At 38.4% G+C, this 10,733-nt stretch overlaps 1 non-coding gene across 1 annotated transcript; it reads right to left on the bottom strand.

The window, feature by feature from the left end:
• Positions 1-8,496: 8,496 nt before the first annotated feature.
• On the bottom strand, positions 8,497-8,602 carry LOC120279816. Its single transcript, XR_005542116.1, has one exon. It is a non-coding gene; the product is annotated as a small nucleolar RNA R71 (small nucleolar RNA).
• Between the last annotated feature and the right edge of the window lie 2,131 nt (positions 8,603-10,733).

Here is a 10,733-nt window from a genome sequence, read left to right on the forward strand (position 1 = left end):
CGGCCCGTGCCCACCTCTAGTTCCAACCCAGGTGGATTCAGCAGTTACAATTTGGTGAGTTCCAGTCTTAACGTGATCCATCTCAGGTGTAATTAAATCCAAGGTTGTCAGACCCGACCCGGGCAATGACCCGGCTAAGCCCAGGGGTCAATGGATTCAACCGGGGTTGAACCGGGGTCAATAATTAAATATAAAAAAATATTATAATAATTAATAATAAACAAATATAATATTAAATCCATAATTATATTATAAAAACATACTCAAATTTAATATTTAAATTGATAAATGACGTAGAGTTTTCTAATTTTGTCATTTATTTTTACACTTTTTAAATATTTACAAATTTAATATATTAATATATAATTATCAAACTTCTCTCGGTGTTATTTATTTATTTATTTGTTTATTGGTTGATTTTGTTAAAATAAATAAGAAATTTAATTCATTAATTCTTATATCTCAATTGAGTTTTTATTTTGTTTTAAATTTTCTTATATTTTGTATTTAATTAGAATACTTTAATTTTATATTTTTATAATAAAATTACACTCATTTATTGTTTTATTTTCTTAATAAATTAAATTTTTAGAAAGTATTTACATAATACATTAATATATTTTATTTTTAAATGTTAATTTTTGTTGGTATATATATATTGTAATTCTATTTATTGATTATAAATTATAAATTAATATTAATAAATATACACGAATTTGTGGTTTTTCATGAGAAAATAATAATAAATTATTAAATATTGTAAAAAAAATTAAACATTGTGACCCGGCCCGGTCAACCGGTTCCCGGTTGAACCGCCCAGGTCACCGGGTTAACACCGAGTTTTTTAATACCCGGGTCAATGGGGTATACCCGGGCCGGCCACATGACCGGTTCCCGGTTTTTCCGGTTGAACCGGCCGGGCCGGTCCGGGTCTGACAACATTGATTAAATCACCCTTAAAATGTTCCACCTGGGGTATTGAATCACCCTTACAGGCCTTAACATGCTCCGCATGGGGTGTCATTGAATCACCCTTAACGTGTTCAGCAATAGGTGTTTTTGAATCACCCTTAACATGTTCCGCCAGTCAATGATAAGCACGCGAGACACCAACTTCTTCACTAGAGATATCCTTAACTTGATCCGCCAGACCAAGATAATTGTGCGAGATACCAGAACCTTCACGTGAGAATACAAAAACGGCCGACCGCACTAAAGGAATGCGGGGTGAAGTGACATGCTCTAGAGAATCACATTAAGGCATGGGATCTGACGCTGGATCGGATCTCCGCTCATCGTCGTTGTTACAGTGACTAAATCGATGAGGTACGTTATGAATAGAGTCTAAATTGGATGGAGAGACGCCACGGATAGTGCCGCACTAGGAATTATGATCTAAAGATTTGAAAGACGCAACAACTTTAGCTTTCCCCTTGGCATCTTTTGGAATCTGGTGGGTGAAGCGAAGGCGGACGAGTTCGCAAAAATAAAGTTGTCCAAATTCTAATCGAAGAGAGGATCCGGAGAGGAAAGTCTAGTGACAAGAATAGGAAATCTCCTCATACCAATATTGAAATCCACCTCTAACGAAAGAGCAGCAGAGGGCCTGAGACGCACCAAGGCCCTGAGTGCAGCCAAGCGTACGACGGAGCTACACTTCGCTGTAACTAAATTCTCTGATAAGTTTAACAATCTCTGATACTGTGGTCCATCCCCAACAATGGAGTCAAAGATTCCAAATATTAAGCCTTTCGCAATTTCCCACAGCACTTCCAGAAGATCCAATTTCCAGTTAGCATAAAGAAAACAATAAAGAACCAGAACCAAAGGTGAGAGGCACATGAAGCTCATCATACTCAGTAAGGATTTTTGCTCCTTTCTCAGGTCTGCCTTATGCCTCGCTCGAAAACAACTGGAGTAGGAAATAGAGGAGTCTGGGAAACTTTGACGTTTAATAGAGCCCTTTTTTTAGGGAGCAATTCACAAAGGGAGCTAAGGTTTAGAAGGTTGAGATTTTGCTCCCTTTTTTTTTTGTTAATCAAAGTCCATCCTTCCTTATGTCCCTGCATGGAGTCAGTTGAACATTGAAGAGGGTTGTCACCTATCTTGTTAGGAGGGGACGACACTGCTTGGGCGTAGGTGAATCCTTTATGAGTTAAGCTACTGCCTTTGCCTATCTCTAAGGAAGCTGAGGAGGGTCTTTTGAAAGAGTTTTGAACTTTTCAATGAGCGCCACCGTGGTCTCCTCCGTGACCACCATCTCCGCCGTCCGCGCCGCTCAAGAATTCGCTGAGACGAGAGTCCATTTTTATCAAATGGTACCTCTCTCTCTCTCTCGCTCTCTCTCTCTCTCTCTCTCTCTCTCTCTCTCTATGATAAGGTGATAAAAAACCATGTATATTTGTGTATTCAAAGTCAACAAGATAAATATTTCCCTACAACAATATAAAATTCGAATTTAATTTAAATGATTGTGAGAAATAAGTACTAATTAGACAGAAAGGGTCGGCTTCGGGAAAACAAAAATTAAAGGCTAAACTTCTTTAAAAATCACTATACATTTGCATGTTTTAGTGTTGTCAAAATGTTCTTGAAAACTTAAACACAAAAAATATTGCTTCCACTTTTTCCAAAATATAGAGTTTGTTAGGATTAAATTTTTTGAACAGTCACCCAACTTTGCCTTATTTTCACTTCAGTCATCTAACAATCTAGGGTGCCGGAAGTGACCCTAGACTTTCCAGCACCCAAAAGCCTACATGTCCACCCTAAAGGCTAATTCAACAACTGATGTCCACATCATCAAGCTTACTTGGCTTGTCCACATCAAACTATGTGGCTGATTAGGCAAAATAGCTGACACCTCACCCCTTTCTTCTTCTTCTTCTTCTTCTTCTTCTTCTTCTTATCTGCCCTCTTCTTCATCTAGCCATTGTTTTGGAGACTTCTAAGCTGGTGATCTTATGATGAGGTTTTGTGAAGATAGGGTGATTGGGAGGTCTATGTCACTGCGTGTCAAAGCTTTTTAAGAGTTAACACAAGAAACATGCCCTAGGACCTAGTGGAAGATGTTCTTCCTCTTTTTTTTTTTTTTAATTTTTGCTTGATTTCATCAGAGTTATATTGTTAATATTAAGTTGATTTTAATATTTATTTTGGGTTGATTGTATAGTTTGATATGTAAGAAGCCAATTTTTTTTTTCATATGGAATATGACACAATAGTTAATTTATCAGCTAATATACCATACATCTTAGCTATTCCCAGAGAGCAAACCAGTGCATTTGTTTAAAATAGCTTGCCTATTCTCAAAGAGCTTTAACTTGAGCATACAACATTGTGAGAATTACTGATTAATGGCAGTTAACAACTGATTAATGGCAGTTAACATTGTGAACATTACTAATTAATAGCAATTGAAGCACCCATCCACTGAAGTTGTCCACTATATAGTCCTTTGAGGAAGAAACCCATCCACTGATATACTGCAACCTGCCAAAAAAACCTCCCTCAAAGGAGCTAAGCAGACATACATGCACTGAAATTTACCTTGATCACATTTGAAAATCACAGTTGATCTAGGATTTGTCCTCATCAATTCCTATTTATAGTCATATAGACTCTTCATTTGTGTTTCCTCATCACCATCAATCAACCTAGTTCAAAAACATGACAAATTAAATATACACAAGCACATAACTGTATGAAAACTATGTGATTCCTTGAACACTCTTATTGCAATTTTCCTGATTTTATTTGGATTGTACTCCCACTCTTCACCATTGGTGACGCCCATAAATAAAATGGACAAACAACTCTTATAGATTGCTTTACAACTTTTCTTGGATTGGGCTTAAATGCCATTACATATCTATTCTTTATCCCATAGTTCTTGACAACATCTTGAAATTGTTTGAAGCTCTTAAATTTCATTCCAATTTTGAATTGAGGATTTTTCATGTCACATTCTTCACTGAACTCTGCATATTTAGGATTTCTTGATACTAACTCATCTCAATCTATTCCAATAATTATATCTTCCAAATCTTCTTCTTCTACATCTTCTGCTTCCTCTGATTCCTCTTCCTCCAAATTGTCTACTTTGTTATCAATAACCTCTCTTATTATACTGTCCTTTGCGCTAAACTAAAGAACATACAGACCTCCTTACTGGAATCTACTGACATGGCCACATTTAGTGCATCTTGGTCATTTTTAATTTCTCTTATTTCCTTGGCTCCATGGCTTATATCCAACCTCCATATGGTGCAACATTCTAGATCTAGCATAAAGACTCTTACCCATCGACAACAATTCTATTTTTGAAAGTTGATCTATACTGTAGTAATCCACTAAGCTAACCAGCTCTTCTACACCACTTATTCTGTAATGCATCTTAAAGGTAAATAACTCTACTATTGGTAATGAAAAAACACACAACTTTTATAGCTACTATTATGTCCTAACTGTAAGGGCTATAATAAAAAAATTATGAACACAAACACCTAAAACTAACTCCCATGTCTCTTAAGGTTTTAACTTATATATTACACCACAATACAAACATGTTCAGAATAGTGCTGCAATAATATATTCCAATACAATACAAATGTTGATATATTTATCTTTGAAAATTTATCCTCATTGGAACAAATATGAACAGCAAAAAAAAAAACATAGCCAAACCAGAACAAGAAGGTGAATACAATATGTCTTTAAGGACTTCTATATAAACAATTCTACATCTCACTGTAATAAATTCTAGGATTTTAGAAATGCTTTTTGTTGTAAGATTAGTAATGAACAAAGTAATGAAAATTTGTAATAACCACTAATCATTTGGCAGTTGGTGTCAAATGAAGATTGAGTGTGTGGTATTTCGGTCTGTTTTTCCCTTGCCTGCTACTTTGTTATCTTGGTTGTTTTAGTTGTTTTCTCATTGTGTTTGGTTTGGGGCATCTTGCCGAGTGTTTGACGATGTATTTAGGGTTAAAAAAGTGGTTTTCAAGGTGCGCACGGGTGTGAGCATCCCGTGTCAGTCCCCCTGAATTTCTAAGAAAAATCCGGGCATTAAAACTTCAATTTTCAGCCCTGACACGCTCGTGTCAAGAGCACTCTAATCGTGTCTTTTTTTATCAGTGCTACAGTAAAATTGCTACAATATCGATGCCAAATCACCTGAGAAAATCAGTGGGATGGACACGGTCGTGTCTAGACCGTGTCCTACCTGAAAAGTTGTGCGAATGTTTCTTTAAAGCCGCTTTTGAGCCGTCTCTTCACCCATCTTTTTCTCAAAACCTTCCTCTTCGCTCCTCCTCTCTTCCTCCGCCATTCTTAGGGTTTATGTGCTGATTTTGGAGGTATTCATGGCCTTGTACTTGGACCAAAGAGTTTGATTATCTCTTGAGTCAAGGTAAGCTTCTATCATTTTTTGTTTCTTCTTTGTTCCTAGAATGAGTATAACTAGGGTTTTGTTTGTGAACCCAAGGGAAAGCTTGATTCTTGTTCCTTTTCTTCTTCTTTGATGCTATAGCTTGGGAGGAGTATTTGTGTTGATTTGTTTGACTTGATTTAGAGAAATCCTTGAACCATCTTCTCCCTTAATTTCAGATCTACTGTAGCACCGAACCAAAGTTGGTTTTCTTGCTTTCCTTGTTGTTTTTAAGGGTTGTGAGAGATCTTTTCTTGCTAGATCTTCTAGTTATACAGTTTAGAAAACCCTAGAAACCATCATTTTCCCATTTTGAGCATTTTCCTTTATTTCTATAGATCAAGTTGTTGATGATGTTTTGTCATTTGTTTGGTTTGTTTAATTGCTTGTAAGAGGTGAAACTTCAAGTAAAGGGAAAAAGCCGGTGGAGAAGTAACACTGGAGGTTTCTAGATAGCCAAGTTTGTGAGTCGGATTTATTAAATCATGGACTATAAATCATGCATGTTTTTCTAATGTTTAAGTCGCTTGCCTTTGAGTGATAAACTCCTTATTGTTAAACCTCCTTAAAAGTTTTATATGGAGTTTAGAAATCATGGTGATTTATGATTTGGATTATTGCATGGATATTTGCAAAGTATATATATATTCTCATGGTTTGGAAACCCTATGTTTTGAAATATATGCTTCAAATTATGCATTTTTAAGAGATTTTGATGGTGACATGGTATATATATTCTCATGGTTTGGAAACCCTACGGGTTGAATTGTTATTTAAGTGTTTTGATGGTGACATGGGAGCCGAGCTCTAGTACTTACTGTAGTAAGAAGTGGATGGTTTCTAATAAGTGCTTGTATATTAGTAAAACGAAGTATTCTTTTCTTACGATGAACATTTCTTTTCTCAAATTTTATCGCTAATACATGTGTTTTTGTGTTCTTTTGTGCATGTAGGGTTGTGGATCCAAATGTAGAGGAAGGAAGCCAAAGTAGATTACGATTGCACTTTGTTGATGGAATCTTGGAGTGAACAAACGTCAAGACACAATTTGTGCTCGAAAATACATGAATGTGTGCCAACCTCCATGCGCTCAAGCAATTACATGGTTTGGAGGGCACAAAGGCAATCACATTACTGTAGCAGTTACTGTTCAAAGGCCGTAGAAAATCAGATTTATGCAGTTCCACACGCCCGTGTGGATTCCCTATTCCAGCCCTTTATGAAGCCGTGACTTATACCGATTTGGGAATCCTCTTTTTTTCATCTTTTCTCCATCTTTTCCCTAACATTTGGAAAGGCCTACGGCTAGGTTTTAGAGGGGCTTTGGCAAGGTTTTTAGAATGGTTCTACGGCCATCGACACCATGTTATTTTGGTAGAGAGTTATTGGGGGAGCTTTCGTCAGCACCGATCCGGCGAGGTGTGCCCTTGGCTTGACAAGAAAACCTTTGAAGAGGACAAGGCTACTCCATAAGACCATCGACACAAATACCGAGGGGGTTTTACTTATGGATTGCATGTTTTTACTTTCGATTTCATTATTGATTGTATCTTGCTCCATGGAGAGCTAAACCCCTAGTGCGTACTTGGGCTTGCAAACCCTAGGATGTTATTGTTTCATTGACCTTTTATTATACTTTCCTTAATTGATGTCTTTAATTGAGTTCCAATCTTGAATACTTGTTGAATGATTTCTCCTTTAGAGTGACACTAGGGTTGAGAGTCTACATTGGTAGTCCTTGTGAGTGAGTGACACACCATGAGGGTTAAACAAAGCAAGATTGGAGAGGGTCATGAGGGTGAGTCGACATGTAGCGGAGCATCTCCTTTCCCCTTCATTGTGATTAATCCTACCTCAGTTTTTCAAGAGTTCTTTGTGGTCACAATAGAGTGAAGTACTAAGAGATGAACTCCGCTAGGGGTTTAGTTGCGTGAGCAACAGAGTGAAGCGTTGAAGTAATCCTTAGTACTGGGGCTTAATTGTGACTAGGGGTCTTTCGCCTGGACCAAATGATTAGATCTATATTAGGGAATAGGGTTTATCACTTGGAATCCTTAGAGCTTCTTGCAACTGTTCACAGTGTAAGGTGTTGAGACTGATTGATTTCTCCACCGGGGTATAGTGTAGAGTTAGTCACGGTTGACCTTAGGTTTGGGACCGTGTATTTTAAGATTTCCATGACTCATTAAACATCAGTTAGGAGACATAATAGTTGGTCTTGCACTTGAAGCAATAATCCTAGGGGGAGTAATGTCCGAGTGCCCCACTTTCTATTGATTGTCTTTCCTCTCATATTATTGCGCCTCTCTTTCTTATTTTCTTTAGTTTTGTTCATATTGATTTTGTTCACACCACTATTGATTCATCTTCACTTTAGTTAAATAGCAATCTTTGTGTTTCTGATCATTATTCTCTGTGGATTCAACTACCCACTCACTGCTTACGGGTCACACGCAAGGGGTGTGTCAAGTTTTTGGCATTGTTACCGGGGAATAGGCATTTTAGAAACACTTTGCACTTTGCTATTTTACCTATTCATCATTTACTCTATTTCACACTTTCTAATTCTGTCATCATTCTAATTTATTTTTCTTTCTTTTGTAGCAGCTCCAGGTTATGACCCGAGGGAATCCTTCGACATTGGTTGAAGGAGATCCTGAATTTGAACGAACACTTCGTAGAAGGGGTAAAGTACCTGTGCAAGAACAGAATCATTCAGTGGAGATAGAGGGTGAAGGATCTGAAAACATGGCTGAACAAGAAGGCCAACGAAGAACTCTTTCAAATTTTGTTAGACCTACTATACATTGGACAACAGTCCACACAATTTAAAGGGTTAGCCGATGAAGTCCCGAACAATCATATTGAGAACTTCCTTGAAGTGTGCGATATGTTAAAGATCAATGCGGTTTTTGATGATGCAATTCACTTGAGGGCTTTCCCATTCTCTTTGAAAAGAAGGGCCAAACAGTGGCTCCATTCATTGCCAAGAGCTTCCATCACAACATGGAACAAAATGGTCAAAGCTTTCCTTGCAAGGTACTTCCCTCCGGGAAAATCGGTAAAGCTTCACAATGAGATATCTTTATTTGTTCAGATGGAGCTTGAAACTTTGTTTGAGACTTGGGAATGATTCAAGGACCTTTTGCGGAAGTGTCTACAACATGGGCTCCCCGAGTGGATGATCATTAATACATTCTATAACGGGTTGAGCTCAAGCAACAAACAACTTCTAGATGCCGCCGCAGGATGTACAATAAGGAACAAGACCCTTGAAGAAGCCCGACAATTAATTGAAGAAATGGGTTTGAATAGCTACCAATGGAATGCAAGATAAAGGAAGAAAGTGGCCGGACTCCATGAAATTGATGCGGTTACATCTTTGGCAGCCTAAGTAGAGGCATTGAGAAGAAATTGGATACATTGACTTCACCAAGGGTAGCCGCAGTCACAAGTTATGATGGTTGTGGGGGTTCACATATGCCATCCGATAGTCCTATTTCGATTGCTACTTTAGCCCCAACTGAACAAGTAGACTTTGTGGGCAATTCGGGAAGAGGACAAGGCAATCCTTATAGCAACACCCACAACCAAGGGTGGAGAAGCCATCCCAACTTTTCTTAGAATAACCAAAGGTAACAAAAGGCAATGGCACCACCGGGTTTTTAACAACAACAAGCCCTGAACATGGAGAATTGAGTTTTAGGCTTGGAAACCCGGATGACCGATTTAGAGAAAGCTTTGACGAGATTCATCCAGTCATCGGACATAAGGTTTCAATCGGTTGAAGCTATACTTCGCAACCACACCGCGTCATTGCACAATCTAGAAAATTAAGTGGGGTAAATTGCTAAGTCTCTATCTGAGAAACCTCAAGGGAGTTTACCTAGCAACACCAAAACCAATCCGAGAGAAGATGTAAAGCCGATCACTTTGAGAAGTGGTCATGAGTTTGAGGGTAGGCTTCCGAGTGAGAAGACCAATGTTGAAGAACCCGAAGTCATGGAGATTGAGGAGAGAACTAAAGGAAAGGATGTGGCACCCCCAGCTTACAAGCCAAGAATCCCTTATCCTTCGAGATTGAAGAACGACCAAAATGATGAGCAATACAAGAAGTTCTTGAGTCTATTTAAGCAATTGCACATCAACATTCCTTTTGTGGAGGCATTGTCCCAAATGCCTAAGTATGCAAAGTTTTTGAAGGATCTTTTAACCAAGAAGAGGAAGTTGGAGGAGAGTGCATCGATGATCTTAGATGCCTCTTGTTCGGCAGTGTTGCAAAAGAATATGCCGAACAAGAAGAAAGACCATGGAAGCTTTGTTATTCCATGCAACATTGGTAATATGGGTAAAGAGATGGCATTGGCGGATTCGGGGGCTAGTATTAACGTCATACCGTACTCATTCTTTCAGAAGGTAGGCTTGGGAGAGCCTAGGCCCACTCAGATGACACTTCAATTGGCGGACCGAACAGTTAGACATCTGAGGGGCATTATCGAAAATGTACTTGTGAAGGTTGACAAGTACATATTTCCTGTGGACTTTGTAGTGTTGGATGTCGACGAGGATATAGATGTTCCTTTGATACTTGGGAGGTTGTTCTTGCACACTTCCAAGGCACTTATAGACATGGACGGTGGGGAGGTTACACTGAGGGTTGGCGATGACAAGTTGGCATACCGCCTTGCTGAAACCATGCGACATTCTCCTGACTTTGATGATACTCTTTACTTTCTTGACACTACCAATGAACTAATAAATGAATATGTGCAAAAAAATGATGAATCCGGACCCATATGAAGGGGTGCTAGACCAAGAAGTGGAAAATGAAGAAGTCTTGATCCTTGATCTAGAGGAAAAGGTACTATCTACCCCAGGGATGAAATTCCCCAAGGCTATTGCGGATGTACAAGAACGGAGCGAGGGTGACAAACCTTCATGTGGTAACATACTCGATAACTCCTCCTTTACCCTCAAAAGATTTTGTTCATCATGCTTTCAAGTTATGGGTAAGAGGGAAACCTTCATCTATAAGTTCCCATGAGGTAAGGAGAGGTACGTCAAAGCTTAGTGACGTTTAACAAGCGCTTCTTGGGAGGTAACCCAAGTCTTTATTGTTTCTCTAGTTTTTAGTTTAGTACTTGCATGAATAAGGCCTTGAGTGTTAGTGTTTTGATTTTTACATGCAAATTGCTGTGTTTTTCTTATGTATCATTGATGTTTTCGTGTGCATAATTGTGTTTGGCGAAGTTCTTGGTTGTTTGAGCATGTATTTCATGATTCTCTGGTTACTTTTGCATAA

Source organism: Dioscorea cayenensis, chromosome 16 (assembly GCF_009730915.1).
Source record: "Dioscorea cayenensis subsp. rotundata cultivar TDr96_F1 chromosome 16, TDr96_F1_v2_PseudoChromosome.rev07_lg8_w22 25.fasta, whole genome shotgun sequence".
In the NCBI taxonomy this organism is placed as follows: Eukaryota; Viridiplantae; Streptophyta; class Magnoliopsida; order Dioscoreales; family Dioscoreaceae; genus Dioscorea; species Dioscorea cayenensis.